The 21,125-nt window shown below is 37.0% G+C and overlaps 1 protein-coding gene across 1 annotated transcript in view; it reads right to left on the bottom strand.

Moving 5' to 3' along the window:
- Positions 1-18,547, bottom strand: part of LOC113068069 (nucleus accumbens-associated protein 2-like) — a 42,470-nt gene extending 23,923 nt beyond the window's left edge. The window contains exon 1 of the mRNA XM_026240647.1: positions 18,369-18,547. The gene's annotated coding sequence lies outside the window, so the exon portion shown is untranslated. The remainder of the gene's footprint in view (positions 1-18,368) is intronic.
- Positions 18,548-21,125: the final 2,578 nt, after the last annotated feature.

Below are 21,125 nucleotides of genomic sequence, written 5' to 3'. Positions count from 1 at the left end.
CCAGCAGTCTGTCTTTCCAGCTGGTTGAAGTTAGTCTTTTTCACCAAGTCAGGCAACCCTATTGCTATTGCTCACATGTAAAAACAAACCTTAACTTCATGCAAGTGATTCCTCAAAGCAATGTTGCCAGTTTGGTCAAAACAGGACCACTAGTTTAGACTTTCCAAAGCACACAGTATCTGTCACAATCTGCAGTCATTTTATTCTTTTACTTTATCATAGACTAAAGGTATCTTTACACAGACAGTTCCGTGCCTTCTTCAAATTCTGTGTAAAGATGCATTGCAGCACTAAAAGCCAGGCTAAATTATACCTGCTCTGACCCGCCACACTTCCTAGTACTGTATATAGTTGCAAATGTTGTGTAAAATCATTTTTGCCATCTCTGAGCAGCACTAAACAGTCTGTGTCAAGACACCTAAATGCCACTTCAGAAGTGTTTCTTGTGCTACATTGGCAGTGTAAATGTAAGTATAAACGTATACATTTTAGTGTCTCTTTTCTAATTGTGAGGACAACTGCTAGCTGTTAGACCTTGAATTAAATTTATACTCTAGATCAGTTGATGTAAGCTCTTAAAATGTCTCGCATTACCAGATGTTTGACTATAGCCATGAAATCTGGTCCACTTTGCAGCTTACTCTCAATATCTTATTCTCATACAGGTGGAGACTAACATGACAAAATATGAAAATAAAAAGTAACTGATGGATTATTAACAATGCATCAATGTTTTATTACAGGCAAATGATTGTTTCAAATAATGCAATTATAGTCGTTAATGTTGTGCACTTAATATGGATGTATTATCAGTGTTGTGGTATCGTGATAGCATCGTGGTCACATGACGATACAATAGGTCTAAATAGGAATAACAATAATATAAAATTGTTGTTATTATTATATTCCAATTTGTTTGGCTTCATAAAACACCAGAGTAATTGTAACAGTTTAACACAAATAAAATATATTTTATACATAATATATTTACACAAAATTATGCAAATGCAACTTGAGTGAACTTAAGTGAACTTGATCGTTTTAGTGAGAATGTGTAATTGCAGTGGTGAATGCAGTTTTCCTGTAACAACGTGCTGGAAACAAAAAATTCACAACATGCTATTAACAGTTTCTTATTTTCATTTCATGTACCGTATGGCATTTCGGCACCGCACATCTTGTACTTTCATTTCATTATCAAATGCACTTTGCATTATCAAAGTGAGTCCAGGGATGAGTGTGTGCTTTCAGAGCTATAGTTTCACTTTAGTTCTCCTGTCTAGATGCTATGCTGTTCTAACATCAGACCTCAATCTATAGGCTATATAGTGAATTAAACCAAAGAACAATAAAGATAACTATAACTAGTGTCCACAACAGCAGATTACATTATTTTATTATCCCTCATCTCCTACAGTCATATTTTGAGTGCAAGTCATAAGCGAAAAAAGAGAAAACAAAATAAAGTTAAAGATTAATTTTACTGATTGCATTGTTAATTTGTTTATTTTAACTTTGTTTTTTTGCTAGATCATATTGTTACCATGAATTCTTTCGACCTCGATAATCTGATATAATCCATGACAATATGGCAACTTCATTTAGTAATTTAGTAAAAATGCATGTACTGCACGGAACTATTTTTATACATCCCTCAGCAGTTTTTGGTTTCTAGCATTTTTTGTGTTTATTCGACTTTTATCCAGGCAGAAAGCAGAAGCAGCCCAGTTCAGCCCAGAGAGCCATTCAAAACAAAGACTGAAGAATAAATGAGAAGCAGGCATAATATCATAAAACTGTGGTGGATGAGTCTGTGTGTAGTTTAGGGTAAATCTGAAATCGATAGCGATTTTATAAAAATAGAGCTGTACAAAAAAGCACTGACTACCTCAGAAAACAAAGCTGTTTAGCTCAATGATTTTAAATGTCTAAAAACACAAAACTAACTCTCAAAGATCTGTCAAAAGCCAGTGCCTAGTTCTTCCTCAAACTCAACTGTGTAAATACTAGGTTATTTCCAAGATGACTGTTTGTCTAAAGCGAGCCAACAAGTGATATCAAGCAGAAACTAGCAACAGTTCAGTGCAATATGCATTATTCACAATGCCTTCATATATGCTGCTGTCATTCAAGATAAAGACCCATCAATACTGTGAATGCATGTGCTGGAAATGTGTGGTTTTATATTTCAGTTCAACAACAGTCCAGATGATGAACAAAGAGTGAGCCTGCCATAATGTGACTGAGCTTTATGTTTGTTTCCTACTCTAAACTTAGCGATGATCTCAGATGAATATGTTCATTGCATCAAAAGTTTCCATAAACAACATCTGTTCATGGCACTTTCAAATACATACAGTATAAGCAAAGGTCAATCCTGAGAAATTTTGGTACAGCAATTCAAATCACATGACAGGATTAATTGTTAAACAAAACACCCATTTACTCAGTGGAACTGCACGATAAAACTGTTAATACCAAAGAAATAAGGCAGGCTACTTCATGTTAGTCATGTATGACTGTACAACAATAAACAGTAGAATTGAGATGAGTCTGGACTGAAGCATTCCAGTAATAAATGTTAGTTGGTGATGGTGCACCACTGCAGTGATGATTTGACCTCATCATAATCCTGAACACTCTTCTTTACTGCGTCTGAGTGGCAACCACGTAAAACAGAAGACAATAGTGATTCAAGATGACCCACCAACACTGTATTCTACAAACTGATCATATGCACTGCAGAGATGCATGCACAATTGAGAGCAGATGCCAATGAGTTTAGTGAAAGCGTTATGTGAATTCTGGGGTAAAATTCTCTATATGAGTCAGTGAGCAACCGACACTGTAAGTCCGTCTCACAGTGTCTGCTGTGATGCATGAAGCATCGTGCAAAGAGCAGCTTCATTAGTTAATACTGTCTGAGCTGTACTGTAGAACAGAATAATACATTAACAGGAGCTTGGTGCAAAAACAAATGGCAAAAAATTAGCAAAATGCCCCTAAACTCAAGATAACTGCTTAATGACATTAAATCTATTACTGTGATTAGTGATGACGGTGGTGATTAATATGAAATGTGAAATTTAAAAGTGTTGACTGCTGCATTACATTAAGATCTGCTCATGCGCCATCATCAATGGTGTTGTTTTTGCAGCACTGAACATTCTAACTGTGGAGCTTGTAAATGCAATGGGCAATCAAGAGCATTTAAATCAGTCCCCGGTGAAAACACTAGAATTTTGCTCAGCAGTCTTTCAAATTCTCTCATCATAAAAAACAACAAACTGATTCAGTATTTATAAGTAATCTGTAATTTGAGAGTGAAGAACTTGTACTGAACTGAAGTAAATAACTGCTTCAGTGATTAGGGAATTTGCTCGTTGTGTGTGTGTGTGTGTGTGTGTGTGTATACATATATATTATATATATATATATATATATATAAACACAAACTGACTGACAAGCAACAAACAAGCAAAAAACTAAGTAGTAGTTTTGGTGAAACTATCTGAAGGTCCATTTGAGTTGCATGCTTATTAGTGTTCACAGCTGTGCTGGGGATTTTATGGGACGGTTTCAAACAAGGGGCTTTAATATCTCTATCAACTAACAATTCCATTAAAGGGATAGTTCACCAAAAATTAGGTTTTGCAGTTAATTTACTCACCCTCAGACCATCCAGGAAGTAGATTACTTTTTTTTCTTCAGTAGAACAGTAAAGAAGATTTTTAGCTGAAACCGTAGTCATTGGTGTATTCACACCCATGGTGATATATTGAAGTCTTATGAAGTGAAATGATCAGTGCAAGAAACCTTACATTATTTACAACAGTACTACTAGTTCAACAACGGTTCAAAGTGATATCTCATCCACAAACTAATCATTCTTTTGAACTAGTTCATCATATTGGACTGGACCAAGTTACTCAATCAAAATCCACTTTTAGATGGTCAGACAGTCAATCCGATTTAAAATGAACCAAAATGACGGTGTATCCGATCCTATTATGATTGAACAGTTTAACTCGGGGCGGAAAACTGAAGAGCCAATGATATGCGCATATTACCAACAAACTAGTAGTGAACTGAACCAGTTCATTGAAACAAACCGTCCAAAAGAACCAGTTCATAATAAAGAACTGGATTTCTCCTTGAGACTATGGATTGGATTATGGATTACAGGTAATAATGTTGTAAATAATGTCCAGTTTCTTGCATAGACCAATCGTTTCCCTTAAAAATTACTTACATTTGTTTCCCGGGGATTCATTTTTCATGCACAAAAAGCAGCAAACAACAGAACATGAGGATTCACATGGTCTTCATATCACATCACCCACCTGCAGCACTTCTGTGAACTGAGAAAAAAACGTAATAAAGCAAGATTATTTTTCAGTTTTCAGTAGGGATTCATCGATCCGATACTCAGGTTCGGTATCGGCTCCGGTCCTGGCATTTTCTGCGGATAGGGTATCGGACAGACGAGACCGATCCAAATCCGATACTGTGCGTGTTACTATATTACTATTCTGTGCGATACTATTCTGTGTTATTGTTGAGCCGCACGAATGGCACAAACACATTATAAAGCGCCAAAACATTTTCAGGAACATATTTCAAGTGTTCTGAAGCTGTTCCATAGTTCAATGTGAGGTACAGATTATTATTGAAGTCATTAAATTCAAGTTCATATAAACTCTTCTGTCGCTGCGGATGTCTGTCATCCTCCATTCAGTGCTCAAACTGCGTGTCGCGTTCAGTTACAGTCAAAAACTTTCTTCAAGAGCGCAGAGTAACTGAGGTTTATAACTATTCAAAGAAAAGGCTCATTAAACTAACGCACATATTTAATAGACTAGGTATCAATATATCTTCCCTTTGTACTAGTTATGTCTGGTTCGCGAACGAATCGTTCGATTTAACCGGTTCTTCCTAGTGAACCGGTTAAACCAGTTCACCAAATAGGACTGAATCGTTTAAACCGGTTCGCGTCTCCAGTAAGAATTAATCCACAATTTATTAACTTTTTTAACGTGGCCAATACTCCCTCTGAGTCGAAATAAACCAATATCACAGAGTAATTAATTTACCGTGGGGGAAAACATTGCCTTGGCACCAACTGAAATACACGGGACAATCATGCCGAAGAGCTGCTGTCATTTCCTGTTCTTTCTGTATTCTACCTGAAGCAAAACTATGTAACGGTAGCCTAGTGTCGAACCTAAACTCGCATGAAAACGGATCTGCTAAGAGGTTTAGTCTACATGATACTAGAAAAGGCCAAGTATTTCCGTATACCCACTTATAAAAGTGTGAGGATACGTAACAACTTCGTTTTGTGTCAGAACTTTCACACTTTCATTCATAAATTCACCCCGTCTGTGTTTGCGAAGCGGCACGGATCGAATCTCGGAATCCAGTCACAAATGGAACATGCTGTATAAAGCAGAACGTCACAGAATTTGCCTATTTTTGAATGAATAAATCTAAAGTAGGGCTGTACAATGAATCAAAAATCGATATGGACTAGTGTATATGAATATTAAAGTTAAAAGAGACTACAATTGTTCTACGTGTCTCTTGGGATGAGCGCTCAATATGTGCATTTTTGTCTTTTAAATACATACAATGTTTGTTGTGTTTTCCCCCACGCCGACTCCACCTTTGCCATGCCAGACCATGCCCCCAACTATGACTAGATGCCGACTGTATGTATAGGTCTTCAGTATTATAATATTTTCTGCGAAATCAAAGATTATTAATAGTCTTTCTTGTTCTGTCCTATGATATGTTGCTGCCTTAATTACTGTGCTATAGATTTAAAAGAAACCTCTTTTAGATTTCTACATAAATGTATATACTTGTTTTTTCAATAATTTATTTGACAACAATACAAAGAGCAATATGTAACATTTTACCAGATCTGAGACTTATTCACTTTTATTTGTAAATAAAATATTTCAATAGATTTGATAAAATTATTGTGCTCCTGTAATTTTTCTAGAATCTAGAGTATCTTTTGCTGCTGAATTATAACAAATTAGTTTATAATAATATTTTTGTAATCATTTATGATTATATATTTTTTCATTTGTTATTTTCCATTCAAATGAAGTTGTGTATATGTAGTAGATTGTGATTAACACAAAATAATGATGATCAGGTCAACACAGAGCAGTAAAGAAATTCTATATTGAATTAAACAAAAATTGCGCTGGTATCGGATTGGATCGGTATCGGCAGATGCTCAGAATTTTCGGTATCAGATCGGATCGGTTCTGAAAAAATGGTATCGTTGCATCCCTAGTTTTCAGTTTCGTTTTATTCTAAATTAATTTGTTTTGGCTTGTCGTTTACATTGCTATAACTTCTGAAAGGCCTATTTAAAAATTTTGTTCTTTACTAAATACTGTTAATTGAAATGATTTGTTGCGGAGTGAGGGGAACTAAAATAGACTTACTATGTTTACAGTTTATTAAAATGTCTGTAAATATTTTGTGTTGGCATTAGGCCATCTGTAGTAAGCACATCCACACTACAGACGACCATATGTAATAATTAAGCAAATCCAGCACTCACAGATTGTAACAGTGAACTGATATGTGTGCATGTTCTAAGAAATTCCCATCATGAAACCCTTCTTATTGATCCTTATCAGTTCACAAGAGCCAAGTTAAGGAAAAACACCATGGGTTTGTGCTGGATCATGGGAGCAGTATGGATGAAGATAAAATAGGCTGTTCCCTGAGATTTTTCCAGACATTCTGCTGGAGCTCAACCAAAGATCTGGATCACAGCACATGAGAGCTCATTTGCCACAGGTGTGCATTAGAGAACAGGAATGTGGCGTCAAAGAGAGAAAAAAATATTTTATAATACTATAGAAAATGTAAAAAGAGAAGCAATAGTCCAGGATCTAGGACTATTGATTGTAAGAAATTAGCCGTGGCGTTTGTCTGTGTAAAAACTACTTTCCTGCTGCCTGGCATAAAAAGAGAGATAGAGTTTGTCCTTCTGTGTGTATCTGTGGGATTTTTCCACCTGTTTCATGGTGCAAATGATGTGCCTTATCACAAAAATAGCAGCAGACTCTCCTTAAAAACACACAAGAGCTAAGGAATCATTCAAATGTTAAAACTTAATATTAGTGTTTGATCAAATATGTTGATATTTAATGAATTACATGATGGGAAGATTAATTAATCAAATTAATTGCACACCAGTTTGGGCTTAGAAATGAATCCTAAAATATTTTTAAAATTCATTGTGTTAAATGAGAAAAGCATTGAATAGACATTACAAAATGAATGTAGCTTCAGAAAGAAATATTTAGATTCAACAAAAAATGTATTAAACATAATCTTTTAAGTCTACAATGTGGCCATAACTCTGTTTTCAGAAGCTGCATATAAATGTATTTACTCAAAACGTTGACAGGGGTGGCATGAATGCAGTTACACTGCAATCAGAAAATTTAAATATTGAAATATGTCCTTTAGAAAAAAAATGTATATATATATATATATATATATATATATAAACACACACACACACACAATAAATATGAAACTAAAAGGAGCCAGTATGTGGTGGCTAGTCTTAATGAGTGAGTCATTGAATCATTCATGTAACGAGTTCATTAAAATGGCGGATTCACTGACAAATTAGTCAAGTATTCACTGCTTGTGTCTCCTTTTTGGAGGCTACATCTTCTGTAGGATGAATACCTCATAAAGGATGTCTTATTTAAGAAAAGCAACCATAATAAAATGGACTGTTATTCCTTGTGATGTATAAAATACTCTAATTTCTAATTTAATGGTTACTTTTCTTAAATGAGATTGCACTGAAGATATATGCAGCCTTCAAATGTGACCACCGAAGGACACAGCCTCCAAAATGAGACACAGCTGCTGTCTTTATGAATGAGTCATTGAAGCATTAGAACCATAAATTAATTCAGTAACGAATCACTGTAGTGTTTGCCGTTCCTTTATTTGAACTTTTTTCATTTGCGAAACACAATAGTAAATTTTTGTTTACTGAATTGTTGTATAAAATCAATATCACATTTGCACTCATGCAGATTTGGGAAAAACAGCACTCATGCTGGCATGATATTGCTAAACTATATTACATAATACAAATGTGAGGACAAAAAAACCCCTCAAAAATCACACTCTTATATATTGAATTTTAGGTAAATATGTGCATTCTAATAGGCTTCATCATGCATCATGTTGAACAATGTATGATGGCGTACAGATGCGTTAAATGCCTTTTTTGTTACGCACTATTTTTCCTTTAATTAGTTGCATCAAATAAACTCTGACAGCCCTAGTTAAAGGAAAACGCCACCGTTTTTCCATATTCCACTATGTTCTTCCCTCACCTTAAACTAGTTGATACGTAACTCTCCCGTCTCAGAGCGTGTAACTCAATTGCAGTAGCGCACGGCGCCATTATGCTAGCGTTTAGCTTAGTACCATTCACCACCAAAAACTTCCATGTTTTCCCTATTTAAAGACGATTACATGAGTAGTTACACAAGTAAAGGATGGTGGCACAAAATAAAATGTGGCGGATAAGAGCGGATAAAAAAAATGATAACTATAATGTATGGCGGAAGAGCACTTCACAGCACTTCGACCTCGGCGCAGTAATATCATCACTTCTGAAAACTGGTTGTTTTGTATTGACGGATGTTAGAGGGAGATGGGGAGAGGGTGTTTTCAGGATATGTCTTTAAATATGGTTTGGTAGTTTCTAAATTCATGACTGTTTGGATCCTAAGGAATGAATGGTGATAAGCTAAACGCCAGCATAGTGGCTCAGCGCACTACAGCGATTGAGTGCATGCACTGAGACGGGAGAGGTACGTATCAACTCGTCTAAGTTGCGGGAAGAACATACTGGAATACGGAAAGAACATACTGGAATATGGAAAGATGGTGGCGTTTTCCTTTAATTTGCTAAAAGGTCACTTTTATATTGCATTGTGAGACTCATTCACATCAACTATGATGCAATAAATCATATGTAAACAAATTAACAATAACAATAATTTGCATGCTTGTTGAGGCGACTGGCAGCTTTACCTGCATAATGTGTGCAAGTTTTTACATGTGTACAGAAACGCATACTTGGCAAGATAACTTTGAGCAAGACCCTGGCAGCTATTAGAACTGATAAAAGCAGCTTAAATATTCCTGAAAAAGAGGACACTGGATGGCTAAATTTGAAAATCATCAGAGCTTTGAAGTGTTTACAGTCCCAGTGAGCTCTGCCCCGCTGGAATTGTACAATATACACACAGTCATTCATGTGGAATTATTCACAGAGACTCTCTCTCTCTCTCTCTCACACACAAACACACACACACACACACACACACATACTGGCGTGACATCCATACCATGTGATCATGCCAGGCGTTATGCCAAAGGCCAGCCATGTCACTTACCAGAAATCACAAAGACAGAGAGGGGGAGGGAGAGACAGAAAAAGCTTTTTAATTTAACAAACTATCAAACCTCCAGCCCAAGTTTGACAGTAAATCATTCAGTTTGTGTGCAGCATTCATTGCATGTTGTTGCTTTAATATGTCCATAAAAGTGCACTTATTGTTCTTATCACTGCAGCACCACTGTATCTCTTTTATCCCATATTTTCCTTCTTACGAAAGTACACAGAAATACAATTAAGCATGAACAGTTTTCCATGAAGACACTGATATGCACTGTTTACACAACACAATGACAAAAAAGGTCATTCTACCCACATTTCATTCCAATATCTGACTGAACAGGTTCATACACAGACTATATGAAGAAACTGCATTTGATTTGATTTGATAGGAGACCTGAAGTCCAGCATATTCACCAGCATCTCATTGGCATCACAGAAACAGCGACAGGTGCATAGTAACTATTCATACATGCCAAGTGGGATTTAAGTCACTGTAAACAACATGGACTACACGAGTGATGAACCCTAACCCTGTAAACTTGCTGTGAAACATCCTGTATAAACGGTTCTAGCACCAATCTTCAACCCTGTAACATTCAACCCCAACACACTGCAACAGGGCTGGAACAAAACATGTTTTGAAAAAGAATTGGCTTTTTTGGGGTTTTTAATCAGGTTTTCACTCACACTGGACTCAGTTCAACAGTTCAACACTCTTTTTATTAAATTTTTTATACAGAAAAAAATATTGTTCTTGGCACACAGCACAAGAATACTGACTGTGAAATAATGCAGTGTGGTGCAATGATATTTGAGAGCTGAGGTTAATTTTTGCATCAAGCTTAAACCATGAAACATTTCGAAAATTACATGGTAGAAATTTTTTTTTTGTTATACCAGGGAATATTTAAATGAATGAATGAATGAACAAACAAACAAACAAGATATAATTAAGTTTAGCCTGTTGTAGTTTTTGTCAATATTTTGAATTTGTTATTTTCTGCTATAATTGTAATTTTAGTTAGAGTTTTAGATTTTTTTTTTACAGTTTATTTTTAATATGTATGTATAGTTTTTTTAATTTGTTATTTTTAGTAAATCAAGTTGAAAATGAAAATGATAAAAATTGTTGTGGCAACTATGTTAAAATAATTTTTATATGCTAATTTCATTAGAACCCAGTATTTTATTTATTTTTTTACTTTTTACAGCAAAGGAAAACCAGTCTCCCCTCAGCTTATATCGAAATCCTCCAACATTTTAAAGAATTGGCCAATGAAAAGCATTTATTGTGGAGCATTGTTTTCATGTAAAGCTGTAAGCTAACGATAAATGAATACAAAAAGTCTTGATGTTTTCTAGCACAAATGGCACACGGTATTACCAGAATGCCTTTATCAGTCTGCAGTGCATCAGTGGAAACTACTTTTGAGATTTTAACCCTGTCAATAAACAAAAGGTCTGTGAAGAATGACAGATTTTGTCACAGCACATCTCAAGATACTCCAGGCCCGAGATCGAATTATTGATGAAGAGAGCAAACTCATTGTATTCAGATAAGTCTCTCAGTAAAGGGGCCCATCAGGGTTCAGCCCAGAGAGTACGTCAGACAAACCCAACAAACCCCGGCTGGCCCTTCAGCCCCATGTGGAATGTTTGGTAGAGTGAGGCCTCGGGAAGGCAACTCAGGACACAGTGCAAAAATACAGCTGCTGCACGTCATCAGGGACATGGCAGCTGGCCAAACCAAAGACAGCGTGCCTAAATGCATGCATTGAGCTCAAGAAACATGGCCTTGTATATTGTGTGAGAACACACGACACACAGATGACGGGATAGTTTCAGAACACAGTCAAACTCACTGATGAGTTGGTTTACTGGCATTGGCAGCAACTTTTATAACCACAAAACAGTTTATTACTTGTGTATAACACCATTTAGAAAATACATTACTGCTGTGCCTGGTGGGTCGTGACCCAACAATGAATGACAAACCAGGAAAAAACAATGCAAAATGCAAATCTTAAAATGCAACTCAACTTTCAGCCATAAATAAAGAGGATGGCAAAATAAATAGTAAGAAGAAAACACTTCCCTACGTTTTGTTATTGAGTGACTAATCCAACTCTTGGAGTAAATTAATTTTGTGTTAGTAGAAGCTTGTCAAATTAGACAAATGACAACCAGGGCTATTATAGTTAACTAAAACTAAAAACTAAAAATAAACAAGATTCTACAGTTTAGTTTGTAGACAAACTTTAAGTTGGCTTGAAAAAGTTTAGTCAGAAAGTTTTAAGTAGTTTTAAAAGCTTAAAGTTTGAGGGGTTTTAGTTTTAAAGTTTTGAAAGCATAGACAAATAGATAAGAAATAGTAAACTACCATATTGTTAGCATGATTAGCAAGTGACAGGTATGTTGCTAGCATGATTAACAAGTTACTAGCATTTCGTAGCGTGTTTCCAGCATGATTAGCATGCCACTAGCATGTTGCTGGCCCAATTAGTAAGTAACTAGCATGTTGGTAGCATGATTAGCAAGTGACTAGCATGATTAACACGTTACTAGCATGTCGTTAACATGTTTCTAGCATGTTGCTAGCAGTGGCGGCTCCTGCCAGTTCTCTCAGAGCGGGCAAATGTTTGCATGATTAATTAGGATAGGTCACCCATTCAATTGATAAACTAATGGCTAGTAAAGATGTAAAGGGAACTGAACTACTATAGTATTAATTAAAAATAAACTGACATTAGGAACCAGTCTCTTGTTCTCCTTATGTTTCTATATGTGTGTTAACATAATTCAGCAGCAAATGAAGACTGAAGCCAGGATGTGGTTACTTCGCAGCCTGCTAGCCTTTTTCTCCACTCATACCACGTCCTCGAAAATCCTTGTTTATACGACTTCCTGCACTTTTTTTTATTTTCTCCACATTTGATAAAGATATTAAAGTAGTTTTTCATTTTTTTCTTGTTGTTAAAATTCTAAATAGTTTTAAAAATTATTGCATGTCACTGTTCCCACCAGTTGTTGCACAAGTTAAGGTTATGCACGATGATGAAAGCATGTTAGGGCTAGCCCTCCCGGAACTCATTAAGATTGCATTACAGTGCCGGCAGTTCGAAAAAAATTATCTTTGAATGGACGTCTATGAGAGCACTCGTGGCGGTTTAACAGAAATCGAAATAAATATAAATAAAAGTGACTAACATGTTGATAGCATGATTACCAAGTGACTAGTATGATTAACAAGTTACTAGCATGTCTTTTACATGTTTCTAACATGTTGCTAGAATGATTAGCAAACTACTATGATTTTGCTAGCATGATTATCAAGTGACTAGTATGTCACTAATATTTTGTCAGCATGATTAGAAAGTAACTAGCATATTGCTATCATGATGGACAAGTGACAAGCATTTTGCTAGTATGATTAGCACTTGACTAGCATATCACTAGCATGATTATCAAGTGACTAGCATGTTGGTATCATGACTAGCATTTTCCTAGCATGATTAACAAGTGACTAGCATGTCCCTAGCATGTTTCAAGCATGATTAGCAAGTAAATTGCATGTTGCTAACATGATTAGCAAGTGAATAGCATGTTGCTAGCATGATTAACAAGCAAGTGACTAGCATTTCATAACATATTTCCAGCATGATTGGCAAGTGACTAGCATGTTTCCAGCATGATTGGCAAGTGACTAGCATGTTTGTAGCAACCCGCGGGTCCCGCTTTTATGAAATTATTTGGCCCGCCCCAGCCTGCAAATAAAATAACATTTCTTTACCCACCCAGCCCGCGCATCGGAAGATACGTTGCTACTAGACTCATATTTCTCGTTCACTGAAGTTACTCCTACAGCAGCGTGCGAGCTCGGCGCTATTAGAAGTGCATGCGCAGCTCGTGAACAGCTCTGTGAACTGTTTCATCCTGTCAAAGAGTTACTCAAGATGTGACGGAGCACGTGATTTGTTGAATGTAGTGAACGAATCCGCCCTTCACTGAACGAGATCGAGAGATCTTCTCATTCATGAATAAGTGGAATGAACTGATACATCTCGTTTATGAACTAAATGAATGAGTATACAGGGTCAGGTGAGCCAAGCATGTAAATCTCGATCAGCAATCAGCTGATACAAAGCACAGTTATAGGTGCAGATACGCTCATATTTAGCATACAGAACATAACTCCACGTTTAATCCCCGATTAATGTGAATATTCTATATGAACTGTCTGATCAAACAAATCGCTGCAGTGCTTCTTTTTTAAAACACAGACGTCCATAGGGAGGCACTGGAAGCGTGCGTTGCACACATCAACATGAAATACGTCTCTTACAAATCTGGAGCACGGTCATTCTTTGAAGTATCGATACTAATACATTTAGGAATCATGACGTTTTTAATTTCCGAGAATCGCGATACTTTTGAAGTATCGGTGCACCGTGCAACACTAGTTGCTAGCATGATTAGCAAGCAAGTGACTAGCATTTTGCTAACATGTTTCCAGCATGATTGGCAAGTGACTAGCATGTTTCCAGCATGATTGGCAAGTGACTAGCATGTTTGTAGCATGATTGGCAAGTGACTAGCATGTTGCTAGCCTGATTGGAAAGTGACTAGCATGTTGCTAGCATGTTTCCAGCATGATTAGCAAGTGACTAGCATGTTGCTAGCATGATTACCAAGTGACTAGCAAGTTGCTAGCATGTTTCAAGCATGATTAGCAAGTGACTAGCATGATTAGAAAGTTACTAGCATGTCCTAGCATGTTTCAAGCACGATTAGCAAAGTGACTAGCATGTTGCTGGCATGATTAGAAAGTTACTAGAGTGAGGCAGTTTCAACTTTGCAAGGACAGTCTGGCGCTTCTGACTCACAGCCTGTAAGTAATGTTACATTTTTATATTTAAATAATTTGCCACTAAAGATTCAAACACGGGTTTTGAGCAATGTAGAGTAGCGCTTGTTGTTTCTCCGATCACAAATGCAGAAATGGTTTTATGTTTATGCAGAGCAATACGCAACGTAACGTGTAAAAAGACAGTAGGACTATAAGTCATTACAATCAGTAATTATGTCCCCACTGGATGCACCAAATGCCTCGTTTGTAATGGGTTTCGTCTCGTCTAATGATGCCCAGATCGAATTGAATCATTTTGAAACAGTTTGTGTCTCCAGTACGCACTAATCCACAAATTACTTAAGTTATTCGGTTTATAAACGTACCTGACACTCCCTCTGATGTTAAATAAACCAATATCCCAAGTTATTCAGATACTACTAATAGTACATTGTAGGGCTGTCAAAATGGCTGAAAAAATAAATTAGAATTTTGCAAATAAATATTTAGATTAAAGATTTATATTCAAATTTAAAATGCATAATTTCAGTTAGGGTGAAGAAAAGCTTTTGGCTTCTCTCCTGAGGCTGCAAGAGGGTACACTGAGCAAAATATTAATAATGCACGATTATTTAAAGCATAAGAATACATGACTGTGAAAAAAGTGCATAAGATTTAAAATAATTTTTATAAACCAATTATAATTAAGTTGCTTAAAGAACTATAAACAAAACAGCATCATGTATGCATGCATAGTTTAATGCAAAGGTGGGAAAGCCAATTACACAGAGTACTTTTTTTCATTTAAAAACATGAGATGCAGTGAGATGGGGAAAAACCCAACATAATGTTTTAAAAAAGTTTAACTTACATTAATTTTACATGGCTTTGTAAACATGCGTCTCTCTTGTGCGAGACGCGAGTGCAGCGGTGTCCCTCTAGAAAATGTGCAAAATATGCGTTCTGTGTGAATGGCTTGGTTTCAGTTTTGATGTAAACAAGATCCTTTTCCCACAATATTTTGAATAAACATCTAGTTGCTTGGATAACTGGATAAGCTAACACTTATATTGTCATCTCATCTCGTGCGCCACTGATAAAGGCCAAAGTATAATTTGACTGTCCGCGTCCACACACCTTCCGCATTATGTAATTTTCGTCATCAAGAGGGCTCGCGGGCAGCCGTGCACCCCATCCGCGCAATCTCAAAAATTGCCTGCACGCAGATGGGGTGCGCGGCTGTTAACAGCGCATGCACAAGGTGAATGATGACAGAAGTGGTACTGCTTGTCGAGCTCGTACGCCTTTTGAAAGCTGTGCAGACGAGGCTGTGTGTGAGATAGATCAAAAATGCAAAATGTGAAGTATACCCGGGGCGGGCCTTAAAGCAGCCTCCTGAACGCACACCTAAATTTGGATTTTTATTTTAAATTCGACGATATAAAAACAAAACAAAAAAAATGACAGCCCTGGTACATTGGCTGAACTGCTGAGTCTTGTCCTGATGTGAAACAGCATCACAGTATGGTAAGGGGTGTAACATTTCCGTCACACGCTTGAGGCATTCGGCCAATCACAACGCATGGGACAGCTGGCCAATCAGAGCGCACCTTGCTTTTTTAGAACAATGAGCTTTGTAAAAATCGACGCGTTTAAGAAATGCAGGGCATAGAGAAACAATAATGTACATTATATGGAAAATAAAGTAGCACTTTATTTTTAAAGTCCCGTTCCTTATGTACTGTACATACTACTGTATGTACTTATCATAGTAATTACAATAACTATGTAATAACTAGGTACTAACCCTGAACCTACCCCTAAACCTAACCCTACCCCATGTAGTTACCCTGTATTCCAGAACTTTCTTAGATGAAAACACTCTAAGTACACCATAAGTACATGTAAGTACACATACTATAAAATAAAGTGCAACCGAAAATAATGTTTTTTTAAACCTTAAACCGCATAATCACATTGCATTACACCAAATACACAAAATAATGTTTTTTTAGCAACGTCATATGCCCCTTTAAAATCTGGTCTCAGAAGGAGAAGTATATGAAGAAGAAGAAGAAGAAGAAGGTTTAAATATTATTTCAGAAAGTTGGCTTTTTCAAGCCAAATTATTTATATAGCTAGTTGCCAAAGCACTATTTCTATTTTTAGATATTAAAAATATTAAACACAATAATAAACACAAATTCAAAATATTAATCAAAACTTTATGTAAATTCTACTAAAATAACACTTATTTCAATATGGGCAGGGTGTGTGATATGCCCTCATTCTCAAACATCATCAACAAAACTTACAGAAGTTTAAAGACAACACAATATTAAAAACAGGCAAGAATGCGTGCCCACAGTTTGTTTTGTGAGTAGAGAAAAACCAATGATATTCAAAAAACATTTACAAACCAAAACTGTCAATGCCACGTACTGTAGGCCTGCAACTAGCAAACATTTCGATATTTTGAGTTGGTAACGATAAATTACTATTTGCAAGGCTGTGAGCACAGATTTAAGATTCAGCCACTGAAAAACACATATGTGCATCGAAACGGTGATGTATTTATATTCAGCACATTTGCAATAACAGCTGGTGTGGATTTTACAGCAGTGAGTAGTTGTGAAAAGAAGCCCTGTGGCTCTACGGGCCAGGAAATACAGCACCATAGTCCAAAAACTACCTCAAAATCTCTTCACACGCTCATCCTGATGAGGAACCCAGAAAAGCAGACATTTGGTATAGCAGAAAGTCTTTCTTTCAGTAAGGAATATGACACTAAGTGCACACTGTTCTGTTAAAATGACTTACTTGTGCACACATAAAATATTTGTTAGATATCATCTAGATGGGGACAGTGAGATCTTATGCAGGAAATGCCATGGAGCACATGTTAGTTGCATAGGAAAGGAGGCATTGTGCACAGTCACATGTCTTGGAAACCAGACAGCAGCACGCAACAGTCACACACACACACACACTCCAAGTGGCTATACACTCTCTCCTCTGACCAAACTTCCTTTCTCCAATTTAGTCATCGTCTGAATAATCTTAAAGCAACAAACATGCACTCAGCCGAAACTAAAGATCGGCCCCAGCCCTGTCTGAACAACTGTAGATCAAGCTTGCCATATCAATCTGTCTCAAAAAGTTAGTTTATCTCTTTGAGTGTGTGGCCGTTTCTCTGTTCATGTGGTTTCAGAGTTAAAAATGACATCCGGTTACAATGAACAAATCAACTGCTGAGGAATCATGCTACAATGAACTTTTTTTTTTTATTCAAATAAAAAGTTGCAACTGGAGATCATCAGCATATGCTGTCAGAGAATGAAGCAAATACAATCAAATGTGATTTACCTCTGTGTGACTTCAATCTGTATAAGATAAGAGAGAAAAAAGAAAAAGGAAAAAAAAATTTATCTGTTTGTTTTCTGTATTAAAGTAGCAACTCCAAGGTTCTTCAAAGAATATCACAGCCCTAAAACGTTTACTACGACGCTACAACCATTTTCAGATAATGTATTTACCATGGCACCAACGTTGGTAGCACCGTGGTGGCATGTCCAAAAACAGTACTTGACAGGCCTTAGGCAGTTTTGCAAAAGTAAAGTGAGTTGTAACAGTGTTTGTGATGATCTGCAGTAACCATCATCATCATCATCATCAATCTGCATTAAAACACTAATAAACTCGAACACGCGCGCGTACACGTTCTCACATTCTGCTCGCAAAAACACATTCCACCGAATCCACCTGCATTCCTTCACTGCCACACTTTTATTTATTTTTTTCTCAAATAACTTTCATTAGCTAAAAACAAATGACTTGCATATGAGGCTAATTTTTACGAGGTTAGAGCAAACCTAAGTTTTAGTTCTAAGTAGCCTATATGACATTACCCTCCACACTGAAATCTGATCTCCTTCAGCGACTCTGAATCATATAAATATATGAAGTAGGAAATAAAATATGGCTCCATATGCGCCATGCAGTCCTGCCATCAAGACCCAAACATGATGCGTGTTATAACATGATATTTACCCGGCGAGTCTCTCCTCCATATAAGAGCGCGACGCTCTATAGCGGCGGGTTTCTTCGGATGTGAAGTTTCAAGCGGGGTCCGTGTTCAGCCAGACCCTCCTCACCTCCACTACTCTCTCCCTACAACGCCAGCGCTCTCCCCATTTGCCTCTGTCTGAGTCTCTCTTTCTCTCTCTCTCTCAGTTCAGGAAGTGATTTCGCGTTCAGTCTGACATCATTCTCGAACGCTTTCAGGAGTTTTTAAAGACACAGTCGGACCGTCCCGTACATTTCATATCTATTGAACAATTATGGCAAGCAGTTTTAACATGTATTCCTCAAAGTAAACGCCACTATTAAATAATAAATGTACAGGCAGTCTGGTAGGCTATTATTCCAAAGAAACCAGACTGGGTGATTAATCGCCAAAGCAGATAACCTTCAAGGTACTTGTGTGGTCTGTAGCGAATAGTCTGACGGTACTTTATCTCAAATTTATTATGGCCACTTAACAAATACAAACATAAATGTATATGGGACAGAACACACCTACTGTATGCAGAAAGCCAGGTTTCCACGTTGAGCGATCAGTTATATAGTATAGCACTGGATGAGTTATAACTCACACATATTTGAGTACTGAATGCTGTCTTTGACACATTTTGTCCCAGTGAATTTGTCCAACCATCCACCTCATTAGCGACAATCCTGACCATTTCGTTTTGCTAGTTTCATGTTTTGTACATCACTTACTCCACAATCTCTGTTTCTCACATATTGTAATATTTTACCCACAAATTAATATCTCATATCCATATTACTTATATTATACTGATATTACTTATTATAAGATAATAATTATTTTACCATAGTAAAAGTACATTTCTGACTTGATTATTACTTTTTTATCATAGTTTTTAGTTTTTATGTAAAATAAGAAAAATCTGGTAAGCATGTTAATTTACTGTAAATGTACTCTACTTGGTAGGGGCTCCTTTTTGCTTTAATTACTGCCTCAAATTGGGTTATCAGTTTGTGGCACTGCTGAGGTGTTATTTGACAGTTTCTTTGACAGTGGACTTCGGCTCATCTGCATTTTTTGGTCTCTTGTTTCTCATTTTCCTCATGACAATAGCCCATAGATTCTCTATGGGGTTCAGGTCTGGTGAGTTTGCTGGCCAGTCAAGCACACCAACACTATGGTCATTTAACTAACTTTTGGTAATGCGAGCAGGTGCTTGTAAAATGAAATCAGGATCTTCAAAAAGCTGGTCAGCAGAAGGAAGCATGAAGCACTCTAAAATGTCTTAGTAAACAGGTGCAGTGACTTTGGTTTTCAAAAAACACTATGGACCAACACCAGCAGATGACATTGCACTCCAAATCATCACAGACTGTGGAAACTTAACACTGGACTTCAAGCTACTTGGGCTATGAGCTTCACCCTTCCTTCAGACTCTTCAGAACTTGATTTCTAAATGAAATACAAAACTTGCTCTCATCTGAAAAGAGGACTTTGGACCACTGGGCAACAGTCCAGTTTTTCTTCTCCTTGGCGCAGGTAAGACGCCTCTGACATTGTCTGTGGTACAGGAGTGGCTTAACAAGAGGAATACGAAAACTGTAGCCAAATTCCTTCACACACGTCTGTGTGGTGGCTCTTGATGCCTTGAACCCAGCCTCCATCCATTCCTTGTGAAGTTCACTTACATTTTTGAATTGATTTTGCTTGACAATCCTCAAAAGGCTCAGTTCTCTCAGTTGGTTGTGCATATTTTACTTCCACACTTTTTCCTTCCACTCAACTTTCTGTTAACATGCTTGGATACAGCACTCTGTGAGCAGCCAGCTTCTCTGGCAATGAATGTTTGTGGCTTATCCTCCTTGTGAAGGCTGTCAATGATTTGGAATTATAAGGTTCTATCTGACATTTCTGTCAAAATTGAGTTTTTCCCTATTGTTATTCTGTGACTACTTATTTACATTATGTGATAGATTTTTTTTATGTTGTATACATTATGGGATTTTTATTTAAAAAACAATAAGGTTCTATCTACACAATGGAATGGAATGCAAAAACTTTGAAGCTCAATATCTCAAAACTACCTGGAATGCAGACAGAACCTTATAATTCCAAGGGGATCAGCAGTCTTCCCCATGATTGTGTAGCCTAGTGAACCAAACTGAGAGACCATTTTGAAGGCTCAGTAAACCTTTGCAGGTGTTTTGAGTTGATAAGCTGACTGGCATGTCACCATATTTTATTTTGTTGAGATTGTGAATTAAAATAAAAAAATTATATTATATATAAAATAAAACACATATAATATAACATAAATTGTTTTTTTAAACAAAGTGCTTATTGAAAGTGACGTGACATTCAGCCAAGTATGGTGACCCATACTCAGAATTTGTGCTCTGCATTTAACCCATCCGAAGTGCACACACACACAGAGCAGTGATAACACACACACACACACACTGTGAACACACATCCGGAGCAGTGGGCAGCCATTTATGCTGCGGCGCCCGGGGAGCAGTTGGGGGTTCGGTGCCTTGCTCAAGGGCACCTAAGTCGTGGTATTGAAGGTGGAGAGAGAACTGTACATGCACTCCCCCCACCCACAATTCCTCCCGGCCCAGGACTCGAACTCACAACCTTTCGATTGGGAGTCCGACTCTCTAACCATCAGGCCACAACTCCCCTTCAATAATCATGTTTTATTGTAACATGATATTATAACAAAATATCAATATTCATCTTTATTTTCATCAGTG

This window comes from Carassius auratus, linkage group LG30F (assembly GCF_003368295.1).
Source record: "Carassius auratus strain Wakin linkage group LG30F, ASM336829v1, whole genome shotgun sequence".
Classification (NCBI taxonomy): Eukaryota; Metazoa; Chordata; class Actinopteri; order Cypriniformes; family Cyprinidae; genus Carassius; species Carassius auratus.
The sequence above is the reverse complement of the archived record's forward strand: the minus strand, read 5'-3'. Positions and strand labels throughout refer to the sequence as shown.